Source organism: Lissotriton vulgaris, chromosome 4_1, assembly GCF_964263255.1.
Source record: "Lissotriton vulgaris chromosome 4_1, aLisVul1.2, whole genome shotgun sequence".
Lineage (NCBI taxonomy): Eukaryota > Metazoa > Chordata > Amphibia > Caudata > Salamandridae > Lissotriton > Lissotriton vulgaris.
In genome coordinates, this window is record NC_141691.1 from 263904193 (window position 1) to 263922531 (window position 18339).

Genomic DNA, 18339 nt, shown 5'->3' on the forward strand with positions numbered 1-18339 from the left:
GATACAGGACCGCCGAAACAGACCAGCAGTAACTAAACACTCCGGGCGATCCCGGAAATCAGTCGAATTACACGCAACAGGAAGCGTGTTCGCGCTGCTCTGCAGTCATGTAGTCCAACACACAGGGGAGTCTGGGAGTTGTAGTCTTTCACTCCCGACCCGTTTTTTGTGTTCATTGTCCCAGCGCTTGCGCCGTATACTTCGCATTGCAGGCGCAACCTGGGAATTCCTGACAGTGTGAGCCTGGGAGGTGTGGCATGCGCTGCCCGGCTTGAGTCTGCCCACGTGTCTCCCTCCGCTGGTGAGCGCGTTCAGCTGGCCGTTCTCGCCGAGGTGGCGCTTGCGAGGGTGAGTGACCTTGATCCCACCTGCACGCTGTGTCCTCCGCACGCCGGCTCTGTTGTCTGCCCCGTGGTGAAGACAATCGGCTGTTCTCACACAGCTGAATGAAGAGCCTTCCAAGTGCGAGGTTTCCCAGTCAGTGCCTGTGCCCCACATTGTCAGGGGTGAAGACTGCTCCCACCAAACTGGCAGTGCAGCCCTCATGAGGAAGTGTCGCCCCTGGAAGAGAGGGTAACTCTCAAGGGTGTCTGACCTGTGGAAGCCAACAAGCATTGGCAGCTCCAACCCCTGCTGCAATTCCTGTGTGCAGCCACCTCAGTCTAGGCATCAGAGAGTTGGTGGGGAAGAGACTGGAGAGGACACCCGTCATGTGGGAGGCCAGACCTGCACATTCTCGCTGTCCCCACTGTGCGCATCTTTAGAGGATAGGGCCGAAGGGGCAGAGAAAAGAGACTCGACTCGGTCCAAAGGCCGATCTTCCGGGACAGGAGAAACAGAGCACGACACATGCCCCCCTGGTGATTCACATAAGAACGAACCACCTGATTGTCCGTCTGCACAGAGACCGCCCGACCCCGAAGGAGAGGAGCGAACCAAAGAAGAGCCAACCAAACTGCCCTCAACTCCTTCCAGTTCGACGACTGGAGGGACGCGAAACTGGACCACCGACCCTGAGTCTTGGAGGCACCCAGAACGGCACCCCACCCCAAAGCACTGGCATCCATGGACAACACGATCACAGACTGAGGAGGAAGGAGATCGAACCCCCGGGAAAGAGAGAGAGGGGATAACCACCACTGGAGATCCGCCCGAATCCCCGGAGTGACAGGTATCAGAGTCTCGTAGTCCAAGGAGGCAGGATCCCAGTGCGACAGGACATGATGCAACAGGGGGTACAGATGGAGTCTGGACCAAGGAAGGAGATCCAGAGTGGAAGCCATCTCCCCCTGACTCCGCAACCAGAGACGGGCAGACACCCTGGATTGGGACAGAATCCAGGAAAGGTGACGAAACAAAGTCAACTGGCGCTCCTGTGAGAGAAAAACCATGTCCAAGTCCATGCGGAAGACAGCCCCCAGGAACTTCAGGGACTGGGAGGGCACCTGGGAGGACTTCCTGTGGTTGATAAGGAACCCAAAAGAACCGAGCAGAAGACACACCTGGTCCACATCCGACAAAGCCTGTGAAAAAGAAGGAGACACAATCAACCAGTCACCCAGATATGGAAAAACCAGAAGACCCCTGGAATGAAGGATACACTCTGGGCGCTGAGGAAAGACCGAGAACACTCTGGGCGCTGAGGAAAGGCCGAAAGGGAGTACCCGGAACTGATAGTGAAGGCTCCCCACAGCAAACCGGAGAAAACACTGATCTTCCGGATGGACAGGAACGTGCAGATAAGCATCCATGAGATCCAGGGACACCAGGAAGCGCCCTGGCAGGACCAGAGGCAGGATGGACTGGAGCGTCATCATCTTGAATGGACGGTGGACCACGAAGAGATTGACCCGCTTCAGATTCAGAACAGGACGAAGATCCGAAGTGTCCTTCTTTGAGACAAGAATAGCCCAATAGCCCTCTTTTCCAACAGGAGCCGCACACCTGCCAACAAAGCATCCCTGCGCAGAGGAAGACACGGCAGGGGAGTCTGAACAAAACCCGGAGGAGGAGGAGAGGAAAACTCTATCCGGCAACCTTCCGAAACAGTCTGAACCGCCCAGGCATCCGGAACCGACAACCACTGGGCGCGGAAGGATTGGAGGCGACCACCAACCAGCAAGGGCAGACAGTCATTGAGAAGAGGAGGAAGCGGTGGCGGCAACACCGGCAGCTGCCTGGGGCTTGGCACTTCCAGGGGCCCCCCGGCCACGACCCCTACCTCGAAAGGGCTGAGAAGCGCCACAAGCAGGAGGCCCAAAAGCGAGACGGTAACCAAATCCACGACCCCGAGAAGGAGGGCGGACCGGAGCCACCAATTCGCGGTTCTCAGCAGACTGCTTGACCATACCTTCCAGCTGAGGGCCGAACACCTTGGAACCTGCAAAGGGCAACTTAAGGAGGACCGACTTCTGTGAAGAGTCCGCCTTCCAGGAACGCATCCAAATATGACGACGGGCAGCGATGGAAGCACCAGAAGCAGCTGCCGCCGCTCCCAAATTGTCAAAGGAAATATCCGACAGGTACCTAACCTGTTGCTCCATCAAAGACAAAAGAGGCGTGGCATCCTCGCCATCCTGCAGCAGAACTGACAGGGACTGGAAATCCTTAATGAGCGACTGAACCATATAGTTTGAATAGGCAGTTGCATGGATGGAAAAATTGGAAGCAGCATAAGAACGCTTCACAGCACCTTCAACACACTTATCCACAGCGTCCGCAGGAAGGGCGTCCTTAGAAACTACCAAACCCTGAGAAGAGAGGCCAGCCATCAGATTATCCACCTTCAACAGCCTGAAGGAACTCAGTAGCAAAACCCTCCAGAGGGTAACGCCGAGACGGGAAACGAGGAAAAGCAGACTTGTCCACCTCCTGCCATTCGTGGGACAACACCTTGCGAATAGCATCGTGCAAAGGTAAAGAATCCGGAGCAGGATGGACATATTGCGTGAAGAAGTCATCCTCCAAAACATTAGCGGCAGGAGGAGAGAACCCCAAATTGGACCTAACATGTGCGAACAGTTCAGTGAGCTCAGCACCCTGAACAAAACGTCCACGCACACCCTCATCCTCCTCAGGACCCAAGTCATCCTCAGGGTCAGCCTGTGGATCCACAGAAACACGAGGTCTCTTGGGAGGAGGACCAGCCGCATCCCTAGCCAAGAAAGCAGCAGCCACAGCCTCACTGACAAGGAGGCGCAGGGCATCCAGAGGGGTCGCAGAAGATGAAGCCTCAGCATCCATCCTAGAAGAAGTCCAAAAACCACACCAACAGGCAAAAACAAGGACAAAAAAAATCCAAGACGGACCCCATATATACAGGACGAGGACCCGAACACCTGTGGCAGGAAAGCAATGGGCCGGCATAAAAAAGCCCAATTAGCAGCCAACACGCCCCCTAATGCACAAACCATCGGAGCGCCATAACATCAACTCCTTTAAAGCCCCTGCCCGCTAAAGCAGGGCGAAAAAAGACCAGAGGAAACCCAGGGACGGCTGCTGAAGCAGGCCAATCAAAGCCCGGTGAGTGAAATGATCAAAAACGGCCGCTAACGCGAGCCGCGTGAACAAACAGTGCCCCAAAACAGAGACGGCCGCTAACGCGGTCTCAGGAACGCAAAAAAAAAAGAACAGGATGTTGATTAGATGCACTTCCCCCTTTATAGTCACGTGATGGTGACGTCATCTTAGGGGGAAGTGCAAACAGCTCAGCTAGGTAGGGGTTTCTGTAGAGCAGACTAGCTGCTCACTTGTCAGGAATGGGACGGGGAGACAGGACGAGGAGGTAATGTGTCACTTTCCTGCTCACTCTCACTAGCGCTGGCGCAGAATCATGCTGCTGAGTGCCACACACATACCTTCGTACCATAGTGTAAAGTTGTCTGTGTGAGTCCAGCATAGGTTTTGTACAAAATACAATGCTTAAACTAATTCTAAACTTTTTCCCACTTTGGATGTGTGTTGTATAGTGCAGCATATTTCCACATTTGAAAAGGTAGGAGAACTAAAAGCATTACCCCTCTAATGCCTAATATCAAGTGGTGTTAATTTTAGGCACAAAATGCTATCTACTATTGCTTGTAGATAGGGGTTGCATCAAGAACCCTGGGTGGTTGCACAAGGAATGCCCATGTACCACCAATGGAATACTTCCTTGGTGTCACGTAATGCAATGCAGCGCTTCGCACTGGTTGAGGTACTTTTGCTCACAATACAGCACAAATACTAATTTGCGTTGGTTTGTAAATCCCAATAAAGATTTTTTATCAGATTTGTTTTTAAAAAGTAACACCAGCCCAACGCAAAACATGCGGCATTGTATCTACATTTTTCAGAAAATATTATATTGAATTACTGACACACCCTTTTATACAGAACTCTACAAAGGTAGAACTACTCGTGTGTGCTCTGTCAGTGATCACAGAGGGGTGTCGACTACCAGCATTCTCATAGAGGAGCACACTAGAAATAAACACGTTCACTAAACGGGAGCAGCACAATCTAAGCTTAGGTTTACGCATAGAAGTACATATGCATAAACTCCATCACAGGAGCAAAAAGGTATGCAGACCAAACAGTGACATTTACAATCCCGAGGAAAGCAACATGGACAAGCGCACACGGCAGAAGGATGTGAACTGATGGCCTACAGATGAAAGACTTTCACCAATATCCTTGGCATAGCAGTCAGATACTCTGGCTCAGTTGCTTCATCCCAGCAGCTCATCATGCAGAAATGTGATGCCTGACCTTCGGTTTTACCGTTAGGTAATGAGTAAGAACCATGAGTGAACAGCTCAAGTTTATCTCATTGTAAGTGCTTTTATTATTTGCATCGCTAGAGCGAAAAACATTTTCTTTCTATTTAACTGCAATTGAACTACTCATCCGGGCTGTTTCCGAGATAGCACAGGCTGGTTCTGGCCCAGCTTATACTAATCTGCTACGTAGCAGCACGCACCAGGGGGCATATTATCAAGGGGGTTTATCTCCGCTTTTTTGGCTTTAAAAGCCAAGAAAGCAGAGATAAAATTATCTCCCTATTACCAAGCTGTCGCTAACACCAGCTAGTAGGAGATAGCGACCATCTTGGGCCCCACTTTGCATGTCAGTGATATTTATCACTAATGAGATGCAAAGTGGGCGTGCCAAGATGTTAGAGACTGAAAACAGTCTCTAACGTCGCTATCTCCTATTACCAACTTTTGGAGATATTCGCGCTAAGCGGGAATATCTCCAAAAGCTAACACCTGCCCTGAGCAGTTCTTAGCCATGTTATCCAATGGGAGGTGGATAACATGGCTAAGAGCATTTGCTCGATAATGCATGAATATCGCTGACTTTTCAGCGATATTCATGCATTTCGGCCGTTTTTTATCGCATTTGCGATAAACCTTGTTAATAGCAAGGTTTATCTGCGATAAAAATCGCCGATGTGCGGCGATAATTTTTGTCTCTAAACAAGTTAGAGACAAAAATTATCGCTAGTTGTTGGTAATATGCCCCCAGGTTCCATTGCATTAAGATAACGAGCATCTATTTAAAGTTGACACTCTTCAAGGCTGGGCTGTCAGGCCGTCACAAAATAATTTTTTTTAAAGTTCAAATAAAGAAGAACAGACTGTTTTGTGCAACAAAAAAATATTCAATCATATTACGCATCAGTCCCTCACACTTCCCTGAAAGGAACTCTTTTTTCGTAGCACATATGCACATTGTGCATCAGGACAGATGCAGTCAGTCAAAGTGCAGCGAACCAGTGGCTGAAGTGCGCTGACCCGCTGCCAAGGCAGAATTTGAACCAGTGGCTACAGTGGGAGCCACTGGCATTCATATTTGGGGACCAGCATCTTTTTTCTTGAATTACACGTTCACAAGATAGTAAGAAGAATGAAATCAGAGCAGTGAAAACTCAACATAAAGGGAGAAAGCAGGAACTTGCAAGAGTGAGATGAAGGGGCTGGGACTGTCAGGCCGTGGATTAGAGAGGTGTTGAGTTACATTCAAGACTATGCAGCCATGATATTGGATGCCCCGATGTTTAATTGCCCCTGCTGTGGGCTTCTGAGAAGATCTCTGAGCACTGGCCCTCATTCTGGTAAAAATTAAGCACTGCAGTGTTGACTTATACTGAATATTGTGGTAATTTTTTTCCCTTGTGGGGCCTGGGGGGGTGGGGGGGGGGGGGGGGGGGGACAAAAGGTCTTTCCTAGCGCCAGAACAAAAATATTCACTTGAAACTTCCGTGCTAGAACTGTAGTGACAAATACGATCAGAGAAATTTGCGTCCTTCCAGTGTACTGTGGGCCTCATTTTTGAACAGTGACGCATCGCTGCATGAAAACAGCGATGCGTCCCTTTTCATTGCGCCCTCCTTGTGACATGCTGGATGCGTCATATTTACAGTATGATGCATCATATCGCAAGGAGTTACAGACACGTCAGTATTTCTGATGTATCTGTATGTGAAAAAATGACGCATTGCTGAAGTGTGTCACAAAAGTGATGCAACTCCAGCAGAGGGTCATTTCACATGGTACCATTTCAAATGTGCCTTCGTCAGTCTTATGCCTGCTGTGAGGCAGGCGTAAGATATTGACTCATTTGCGTCCTAGATGTGGCGCAGTGAAATCTCAGATTTCACTGCGTCACTTATATGAAGCTTACTTGCGTCGGAACGCACGCCCTGGAAGGTATATTGTGGCGCAGGGGTTTACAAAGCGACGCATCTTCCTAGATGTATCACTTTGTAAATATGACGCAACATTGCACAATTTTTACGCCGCTGGTGCATCACAAAAAGTAAGGCACTAGCAGCGCAAAAGTGACGCAAGGGCTCATAAATAAGCCACTGTGTGTTTGAAAATGGATCCTAGCCTGTTCTTTCAAGACCCGCTCAAGCCAGGTGGAATAGCGTGGGGAGTGCCCATTATTGACATCACGGCTTCCAGCTGCGCAGCCATTTCATGTATTCAAGGTTCATTGTGTTTATCACTCCCCTTCCAGGGCAAATAGTGCAGAAACACATGGTGCTATATTTTCGTACTGGGCACCAAGGTGATTTCCTTGGCATAGCTATAAAACTTTAAACACTCTACGCGGTGGTCCTTTTTATTCCTAACAAAAATAGACAGCAATTGCAAAGGAGAAATAGGTCAACGGCGCAGGGCTTATCTGCTGTGATGTTAATGGCTGCGTATTGTCTTAAATATTTAAGAATAGGACCATATTAAAATCTCCCGAGAAGGTATGACATGGCTGGTTCTGCGAGTATAAAGTTTGAATCAATAATGTGAATATGGCCTGTCGGGAATGACAAGGAATCTGTCACTTCAGATGAGTTGTCTCATTAAAACAATTGCAGCGGTCCACGTTCCCAGGTGGAGGAAGCACTAAGTGCAAAATGATATCCAAACCCAGCAAATGGCATCGCATCGACACAGAATCTAACTTAAGGTGCAGAACTCGGTACCTGAAGCACAAAAATGTCAGAGCTGTAATTTCCAAGTTTCTAATGAGTCATAGGTGTCTCGGCTCTCACTCATCTTTTGCAGAATCTTCACAGTAACTTGTTCATTACTTCCTCATGTCGGAGATGAATTCTATGCATGGGCTGTCCTTGTCCTCATCTTCCTTCTCTGGTTCGGGTCCAAAACACGTCACATATATCTCCAAGCTGTTATCTTTCACACAAAATAAGACGTTTTAAGAGGGTCAGACGAACCTTATGGAATTAGAGATTGAAAACAACGTTTCCAATTTCAGCAGTAGATTTTTGAATATGTGCCAGGAATACTAACCTTTCTCACATTCTCTGCTTTGAATAATAAAATACTTGTACCTGTGAAACCTAACATGAATATATAATGCTAAAACATTTCTTTATTAAATATTTGCCTTGATTTCTCTACTGCAATGTATATGTTCGATATAAGATACGACAATGTGCATTATGCAGTAAAATCTAACACTTCGTAGGTGTTTTCTCTCCTGAGCAGGTGTAGTTTTATTGGAATACACTGTGGAATCTCACTGGTCAGGCTCAGCACAGGGGCATCATAACGTTTTACATGCTTTAAAAGATATTTGTATGTGTCTGTGGAGGCAGGAATTGGGGCACTGCTTGAGCTGTGTGGCTGACCCTGCTGGCTACCTGAGCAGACCCAAAAGAAGACAAAAAGAGCATGGAGCCCCAAAGGCTGGTCCTGGAGATCCTGCGTAGACACCTGAGATAACGTTGGTGTGTCGCGCAGTGGGTTTAAAAGCCAAGGGGCTTCCAAAATATCTGAAACAATTCCTCTTCAACAACTTTTTATGTCTAATCCTAGTCACAAAGATGTAACTGTAAATCGGAATGATTTATTCTTGAGGTACTGCAAACTTACTCCTGTATTCCAGGAGTGTACCTGTATTTCTCCTATCTTACTGCTATTTAGTAGAACTCCAGGACTACTGCAAGAGTAAATCAAACCAACTCACAGCAACAGATAAATAAAGTGTTTCAAAGTTGAAAATAATGAAAAAGGGACAACTGAAAGGGCACGTCAAGTCATGAGTCTTCAGAGGATGATAAATTTAGCATAATATCGACATTATGCCTCTGACAATTGGAGGAACTGCAAGTAAGTCAGAAGCGAATATTGGAATTGGAAGAGTTTTGGGGCAGAGAAATAGATGAGAGACTATGCTACTTTGATCCACACTATCCCCTCTAATACCCTTTTTCATTATCTTCATTTGATTTTTTTTTAATGTGACTTTGATGAGTGACTAAGATTGTGCTAAAGGGCTTACAAGAGATGTGTAGACAGCGAATTATTCAGATATACCCATTTGCCCATTTGCATTCTAGTGTGCATTGGTTACGCCTATTGCGTCATGTACATCTTTGAATGATATCGCCCCTCCCTCTTAAATATGATTGACGTTTTTGTATGTTGCATGAGGGTGCCTATGCAAATACTCTACATTTAAATTACCCGACAAGGTGGAAAGAAAAAATAAAACTCGCCAAAAAGAAAAGAAAATGAAAAGAAACAAGTTACAGAGAAGAAGAAATCTCCCCACGTGCACACAGACTGGATCTTAACTGAATGTACTTCACTTGGGAAACAAAAAGATTCTGAATTAGATGAGAGCTATGAAACTTCACACTTGAAAACATGTGAGCTTAGAAAGGGAGCAGGGATGAAGGGCTCATTGTCAGACATTATAGCTAAGAAACCCAATCACAGAATGATGAATTGCAAGTTCAAGCAGCTCTGTGCTAGGAACCAGGAATGTCGAGGGAAGTGTGGTAACATGAAATCTAATTAAGACTTCGAGTTCAGACTAAGGGAGGTTGTGTGATCTTTACCTGCCACGAAGGAAACAACTTACAAAAAACCATGCAAATTTCCTTGAAAAGAACAGCTTGTGGACTCAAGATGGATCATATACACCCACAGTAACTGTCTAGATGAGAAAAGCTCAACTTCTTTTTATTCCTTCCTTACACAAAAGCCCTATTCAAAGAAGTTTTTTACCTAACCATCCAAATAGCAACCTTGAAATAGGCTGAAAAAGGATGGAAAGTGTGTTTAATGATAATAACTTACAAAGTATCTGAAGTAAGGAACAGGGAGGCGTGTAGGTACTTTGAATTTGTATTTATTAGTTGATCTCCAACAAGACAGGATTCCCTGCCTGCCGTCCATCTCAACCGCCTCTCCTAGAATGGCGTATCACCGTAGAACCTCCATGTAGATTCCACGGTCGACACTCCATACCCGCGAGACACGGAAAGATGGCAAAAGGAAAATACAATATATCCCCTTTCGTTATAACAAAGAAAACAAAGAAACAACAAAAGAAAAAAAAGAAACAGCAATGCATTGTAAAGCAAAACATTAGATACGACCATAGGTAAGACATAAGAACAAAAATGGAAATGTGTCATATACATCATTCACAATATTTCATAACCCAATGAAGATTAAAAAAATTAGGTCATACAAAATCATCAAATTTTCTTGGTACTTGACACAACCTTGGTTGCTTGACCATAAAATCACTAACACCACCACCCTCACCCTTTTCGTTGACAACAAATTGTGAAACAACCTCTGAATGAAGAGTACTTTGAGATATATCATAATTTTTCTTGTACAGAGCTAACCTCCGAAAATTCAATTTCTGTCCATTTTGTAAGACAACATGCCATTTATGGACTTCTTTTACTTTCATGGGGTCAGAAAATGTATTCAGACCACTCTCTCACCTACCACACTTAAACTTGATCAAATCATCAACTTCAATGTTCCCAAAACGTTTTGTTTTTGTGGTTATCGTGCTATGATCATGCATCCAATAAGGTGTGTGTTTAGTTTTAGGTAACCTTCCTCTCATTCGCATAAAAGGTATTTCACTGGTAATGCTAAGCACGGTGGTATTGTGATCCCCCACTATATCTTGTACACACTTTTGAACATCCTGCCGTCCTTGTACAGACAATTGAATGGCACCCTTGACCACCCTGTTCATACGTTCCACCATACCATTTCCCTGAGGGTAATACAGAGAAGTACACATGTGCCTTATGCCATTATTCAAAAGAAAATTGTGCATAACATGAGAGGTTAAATGTGTGCCATTATCTGTGATCAAAGTTTGTGGAACCTTCTCTCATGAAAATTGAGCTAAGACTTTCAATGACAGTAGAAGTTGTGATCATTCGTAAAAAATTTATGATGATTGCATAGTTTCACTCAGAACTATAGAGCGTACGCGAAGCAAAAGCAACAGGTTTCTCAACACCAAATTTGGTTTGCAACAAAACAGCACAGAGCCCATGAGCAATGGCATCTACTGTAATAATGGTATCTATGCCAGATTCAAATGGTGTGAGAATCCCTCCATTGATGATTTCATTTTTGATATTTTGAAAAGCATGGTTCTGCAGAGTGTCCCAAGAAAACGGTACACCCTTCATCAACAATTGTCTTAATGCTTCAGTTTTGTGTGCAAAATTATCTTCAAACTTCGAATAATACTCTATCAGCCCCATGAAGGACTTTAACTGTTCTTTTGTGGTGGGTGTAGTTACATCTCTGATAGCACATAACAAAACCTCCTTAGGTTGTACACATGATTCAGAAATGGTGTACCCCAAATAGTCTACTTCTTTGGCTTGAAATAAACATTTATCTTTTCTTATTGTAAGACCAGCATTTTATAATGAATCCAACACACTATCTAAGGTGACATTGTGTTCAGCAAGATTTTTACCACTTATGAGAATGTCGTTCTGAAAATAATGGACATTAGTAACATTTTTAAGAAGGTGATGCATCATACGTTGGAAGACGCTAGCAGCTGAGGCTAAGCCGAAAGGCAATCTTTTGAACTGAAATTCTCCTTCCAACGTAAGGAAAGCTGTTAATTTCCTAGAACTGGGATGCAAAACGACCTGTTAATATGCTGATCTTAAGTTAAGTATGTTCAAATACTTTGCCTTATACATTAATAAAACAATTTCTGAAATGTTTAGGAGAGGAAAGCTATCAAAAATTATGTTTTGGTTTAAGGATCTGAGGTCCACACATCCTTTTATTTGAGTGACGACAATCGGAGAAAGCCACTCCGAGACTTCAACTTATTCAATAATATCTTGTTTTTGCATGTCATTTAACATTTCTTTGACTTCCTCACAAACAGAAATTGGTATTTTACTCAGTGGATGTCTAACAGGAATGGCATCCTTGTTGAGTTTAATTTCATGTGGGTAACCCAATAATTTCCCTAAATCAAGACGAAAAATATTTTGAAATATGGACAAAATAAAATCAAGGTTCAATGACCAAAACATGCTCAGGAGGTCTGGGATCAATGATGATGTATAGATCATGTTGTTGTGCCCATCCCAAAATTGCTGGTCCATCATTTAAAACATAAACTTTGCCAAAAGCATTCCTCCCTTTAAATTCAAATTTAGTCTCCATGACACCTTTAATGTCAATTTTTTCACCACTATAACCCTTAGGAGACACATCAGGAAGAGGTAATGTGAAATCAAGCCAGCATTCTTTAAAATTACGAAAAGGAATAATGGTAAGCATGGAGCCTGAATCAACTAAAAGGGTTAGCGAGACTCCATTCATAGTGAAAGTTGCTTTAGGTCTCTTGAAAGTACCCAAAACACTATCCTCAATACATAAAGACATTTCAGGAGGAACGCTTTCATCATCAACAAAGGCAACTCTGTTCTTTCTAGTGTTATTACAAACAGAACTTAAATGACCTCTTTAACCACAATTCGTACAAGATTAATCCCTGGCAAAACATCCAGCAAAGCCTGCAGTATGATTTACACCACCACACCTATAACAGCTTTTGAATTTATTTTTGTGGTTAAAAAGTGTTTTTGGTTTAGCCTTCATGAGCTGCTTGGTCTTGCCATCACCACTTGCAGGTATATCCTTTTTGGGACAAAATTTACAGAGTCCTCCCCCCTCCCCCTCGTCTACTCACTTGAACCCCTTCTCACCTGCCCTCGAGCTCCCCCCTCTTTGTGTCCCTTCCCTCATTACCACCCCCTACATCTCCCCTGTTTCTATCCTCCCCTAACTCCTCGCCTCTTCCGTCCCCACCACTTGGCATGCAGACAAATGTATCTTCCTCCCATTGGCCGAGACTCCTAATGCCGTACATCTGCACACTGGCTGCACCACTAACCTTGGGTCTTAGGATGCCCACTTCCTCTCCACCCCCATCCTGCCTTCCTACATCCACTCCCCTACCTGACCCCTCCAGTTGCAGCACTTTTCCCTATGGCTTGGGATTTGCGGTCTACCCCACCTTGCAACATAGGCGACCATCTTTCCCCTACCTAGGCCTGCTCTCTCAGCACCGCACCTGCACTGCACTTAAACCCTGAGCACCTACACCCATCCATCTTCCCCTACCTCCAGAGACAACATTTTAAAAGGGCTGCCACACTGCATATGCTGGGTAAGTGTTAATGCCCACTACGCCATGATTAACAGCTTAGGTCTAGGCATACAGCAACGGGGCAAAGGCCGGATACCAGGTCTTTGATAATTACCTGCACCTTATACCTCCGCTGCTCCCCTCAACTTCCCCTCCCTCCTGCCACTGCAATTCCCCATCCCTCCTCCCTCTCCCATGTGTTTCCTTTATATTGCGCTATTCACTGTTGTGGTTCACTGTCGCATTCCATTTGAAACCCTGTGTATGCCTCTATTGAACTAATAAAAAATTACGACACAAAAAAGAACTATCCACAGCTCTAAAAGATGGTGTCTAAAGTCCAGTGTTTATACCGAGTTGTGCCTTTGAAGTGGGGATCAGTTTCTGGATGCATGCCTATGAAGTGAGCAGGTGCCCTGCCTTTCTGCCCTTAGTTGCAGAATAACCAAAAAGGGTATGCATACCTTTGTGTGGAGACAGAACACAGCATATTCAAGTGTAAGCTGGGCTGTGTCCAGCTCCTCTCCGCAATCCTGCCAGTGATGGTTCATCCAGACATGTCAAACCTCCATAATGTGTGTGGCTGTCAAGGAAGAATACAAAAAGCCCAACTGTCACACAAACCTAGTCATGTGACCCAGAGGCAGGCTTCCAGCATCAAATATCTACAGAAGAAAAATGTCAACTTTCTAAAAGTGAAATTTTCAAGATTTTAATTTAAAATTCATCTTTTCATAAGTTGGGATTTTTCATTATAATTCCAAAGACACCAAACATTTACTGGTTACCTGTTCCCGTTTAGAAATTGCACTTATAAAATGTAATATTTTAACTCTAATGCTATCCTGTGGATAGGTCTGAGTCATGTTTAGAGTGCTACTTACGTTGGTGGTACACCAAACCAGTGCTGCAGGCCCACTAGTAGCATTTATTCTAAAGGCCCTGGGCACAGGCAGTACAATTGTACTAGGGAATGAAAAGTAAATTAAACATGCCAATTGGGTATAAGACAATTTTACCATGTTTAATAGAAAGAGCACAAGCACTTTAGTGCTGGTTAGCAGGAGTAAAGTATGCAGTGTTCTAAAGATAGCAAAAATTAAGTCAGCTAAAGAGGAGATCTGAGGACAAAAGGTCAAAAGGAAGAACACACCAAAGATGCCAGGTTTAACAGTAATCATGTATGCAACTTTACATACAAGCACTTTCAGTACCCTAGTTTGATGTTTGTGTTCTACATATATGTAGAGATTTGTGTTCTAGGTCCAGGTTAGCAACGATTCTGATATATCTGCAGCCAAGCAATCAGCTGGCAGTGGCCAAGCAAAGTCACTGCTTGTTTCATGTTAAAGACTTTTTACTTTTGCTGCATTTCTATAGTAGTGTCATATCTCCTTGTAATGTGTGTACTTTGTGTTGATAGACCTCTGGCACCTTCCTTGTACCCAACACAGCAATCAGCTACTACAAATTGGACAGACACTAATCTACTGCTTCCCATGCAAGTAATTGGTTTACGTCTTCTCACAGAAAGAATCATCTTAACTCAATCCAACCTATTATATTAGTACAGCTCTGTTTAATTATACAGCTGTGCTTACCAAGTCTGTCTGCTCTTTTCCCCTTTTTACTATTGTAGTGTTCCCAATTCATGCCCTTATATAGGTATAAATCACCATATCCTTACATAGGCATAGAAATCATAACCATATTTAGACATAGCTCATGAAGTCCAAATACGGCAGGGCTACTTCCACTAGTTCCAAAAATCTACAACGATTTCTTGGAAAACTCGGGTTCAGCAGCTAGGGACTTACCCTTGCTCGAAAACTGACTTGTCCAAGAACTCATGGAGTTTTCAAAGAACTAAGGGCCCGATGTAGGTAACTCCCAATTACCGAATTTGAAATACCGAATTTTACCGATTCGGTATTTCAAATTCGGTAAATGGGATGTAGGTCCCAACATCTGGAATCGTTACCGATTCCTTACAAATTCGGTATTTACCGATTCAGTAAACACCGAATCGGTATTTGCTATTGAATCCTATGGGCCTTTGAAGCCCATAGGATTAAAGTCAAATACCGAATCGGTATTTACCGAATCGGTAAATACCGAATTTGGCAAGGGTGCAGGGGGTGTCACTTTGACACCCTCTAGCACCCCCAAAACGGGCATGTGTGCAATGTGGCACACAGACATGCCCTAAGGGCACGTCTGTCTGTCACATGGCACATGTGTACATGCACAGATGTGCATGTACACAGGAATCAGTATTTTACCATGGATTTGTATTCCATGGTAAAATACCGATTCTGTAAGCCATGTGCTGATGGAACATTGGCTACCTACATTGCATTTTCGGTAATTTTACCGATTCGGTAATGATAACGATTCGGTAAAATTACCGAAAATGTGCCCCTACATCTCGATAGCCCTTTACCGATCGGAAACAGCCGAAAATCGGTATTTTCGGCCGATTCCGATCGGTAAAGGGCTACCTACACCGGGCCCTAGGACTCTTTGATGACGTTATTTTTATTGTACCCAATACATAAACCAGCTACTACAAATTGGACAGACACTAGTCTACTGCTTCCTGTGCAAGTAATTTGTTTACGTCTTCTCACAGAAAGAATCCTCTTAACTCAATCCAACTTATTATATTAGTACAGCTCTATTTAATTATACAGCTGTGCTTACCAAGTCCGTCTGCTCTTTCCCCCTTTTTATTGCAGGGTTTGATCCCAGTAGGTACTGGTAGCAGATACTTTACTTTTCTTTTATTTCGCAGTACGATTGTGGTAATTATTTTCTTCATCATTGGCTACTTTCTCTTCTTGCTACTTATATTGGTGCACTTTCTTTTTAAGTCTAGTTTACAGCTGCAGAGGTGACCCAGGTGTAACATGCAGCTAAACATTATGGGCGATATTTATGACCCGGTTTGCGCTCCCCATGCACCACGCAATGTAATATTTTTGAAGCAACGCAAAGCCACATTGAGTGACTTTGAGTGACTCCAAAAATCTGGAGTAACACAAGGTAGCAGAAATCACTGCATTGCGTTACTCTGCCCTGGGTAGGCATTCCATGGGTGGTGAGTGGGTGTTCCCACGCCACCTATGTGGTTTTTCATGCATTCCCAGGTTTACAAGACGTTGCAAACCTGGGAATGCACCAAACGATGCGCCTTCCCAGGTGAGGCGTTACAGGGATAAATACCTTTATTTCTCCTCATTGCTTCCTCTTTCTATGTGTGTTACATTCTGTAGCATTCATAGAAAGTGGAAAATCCTGCCTACAACACAAGCACCCTTGCAACACGGTGCAAGGGTGCCTGCTTTAGCGCTAGGCTGCCAAAACGGCGCAAGGTAAATGGATGCAATGCACTGTATCAGATAAATATAGCTCCTTACTGCCATTTCACTGTGATGCAGTACACAAAAGACATAAATATGCTTTTACATCTCCTAAAACTCTCTTGATTATGGGCTCAAGCTATTCAAAGTAATTTATACAGGTTCATCCATTGCAATGGTGACCTCCTGTGGGTGCAAAAAGGCCTCATGTATCCTCAAAAACGTGCTTACACCTCTATCCGCTCACCAAGCTCATCAAATCCTAAAACATGGACAGCTCTCATTTTGCAGTAATGCCTCTGACAGGGGAAACTGCTCTCTTATTTTTTAGATACTTCCATTACACTTCTGGTGTGGCATACATTTTGCTAGATTTCCATGAAGATGAAGCTGAGGCTGCTACTGTAGCTGTGAGCATAGTGCACCCAAACAAGCTGAATATGGATTGACATTTAACAAGACCGCTGCATTCTGAGGAGATAATGCAAAGGTGAATTATGGACTAAATTATTATATTCAGCAGCTATTGAGGAAGATAATGAAGAATTTATTTTAGCTAACTGTCCTTCCCATATTCTATTTATAGTGCAAAATAAATACGAATTCAATTTGTCTCTGAGGAACTGCAGAGTTGCGAGAGTTTTTCTTTTTTAGGTTATGAGACACATGCATTGTTGGCAATGTCCCAACATGGTGGCTCACCTTATTTCCTGCCACAAATCGAATGCTGCATATAAAGGTTTAATCTTTAACGTGCAACAGAAACTGAGTAACACGATTCGGACGACTCTTACAGATTAACTGCCGCAAAACATGCTTTGAAATTTCTTATAACAATGTGTTGACTTGTGGTTTTATTGTGAAATGCTTTTAAGGATATTTTTCTTTCATCCAAATAAAGATTTTTTCTTCTTAAAAAAAATAAAAATAATAATGCTGCAGTGCTAAGCCAAAGAGAAATTGTGGGGCATATTACCAACAACTAGCGATAATTTTTGTCTCTAACTTGTTTAGAGACAAAAATTATCGCCGCACATCGGCGATTTTTATCGCAGATAAACCTTGCTATTAACAAGGTTTATCGCAAATGCGATAAAAAACGGCCGAAATGCATGAATATCGCTGAAAAGTCAGCGATATTCATGCATTATCGAGTAAATGCTCTTAGCCATGTTATCCACCTCCCATTGGATAACATGGCTAAGAACTGCTCAGGGCAGGTGTTAGCTTTTGGAGATATTCGCGCTTAGCGCGAATATCTCCAAAAGTTGGTAATAGGAGATAGCGATGTTAGGGACTGTTTCCAGTCGCTAACATCTTGGCACGCCCACTTTGCATGTCATTAGTGATAAATATCACTGACATGCAAAGCAAGGCCCAAGATGGTCGCTATCTCCTATTAGCTGTCACTAAGTGGTGTTAGCGACAGCTTGGTAATAGGGAGATAATTTTATCTCCGCTTTCTTGGCTTTTAAAGCCAAAAAAGCGGAGATAAACCCCCTTGATAATATGCCCCTGTATTTCCTCAATCTATGTCAATAAAACACTGCTAAAGTTTTTTACAATTTTCTAGTGCTCAAACTTGTGGCGGGCACTATTGCAAAGGTGAAAGGTATCTTTTCTATTTCCACAACGTATTAGTCATTTCAAATGTCTTTATCTTGCAGGTTTAGAATATGGGATGTGTGCCTATAAGGTTCCAGTCAATCTCGAAACAGTAAGGAGAAAATTGAAGGACCAACTGGCATACCAGTTCTTTGAGCGTCTAGCACAGAATTACCTTAATTCCCATGAGTCTGCGGGACATATCATCAAGGGACGGCGATTAATAATGCAAAGCGCGCTTAGCGCTTTTTTATTTATCGGGCTCTATCTCTGGAATGTATCGCCCTGGTAGCGTGTTAATAACATGTTGTTTCTCCAGGGCAATAAAAATTCCAGCGATAGCGGGAAAATCGCCGTTTTGCAGGGAACATTGCTGGTTTTCCAGCGATGTTCCCTGCAAAACGGC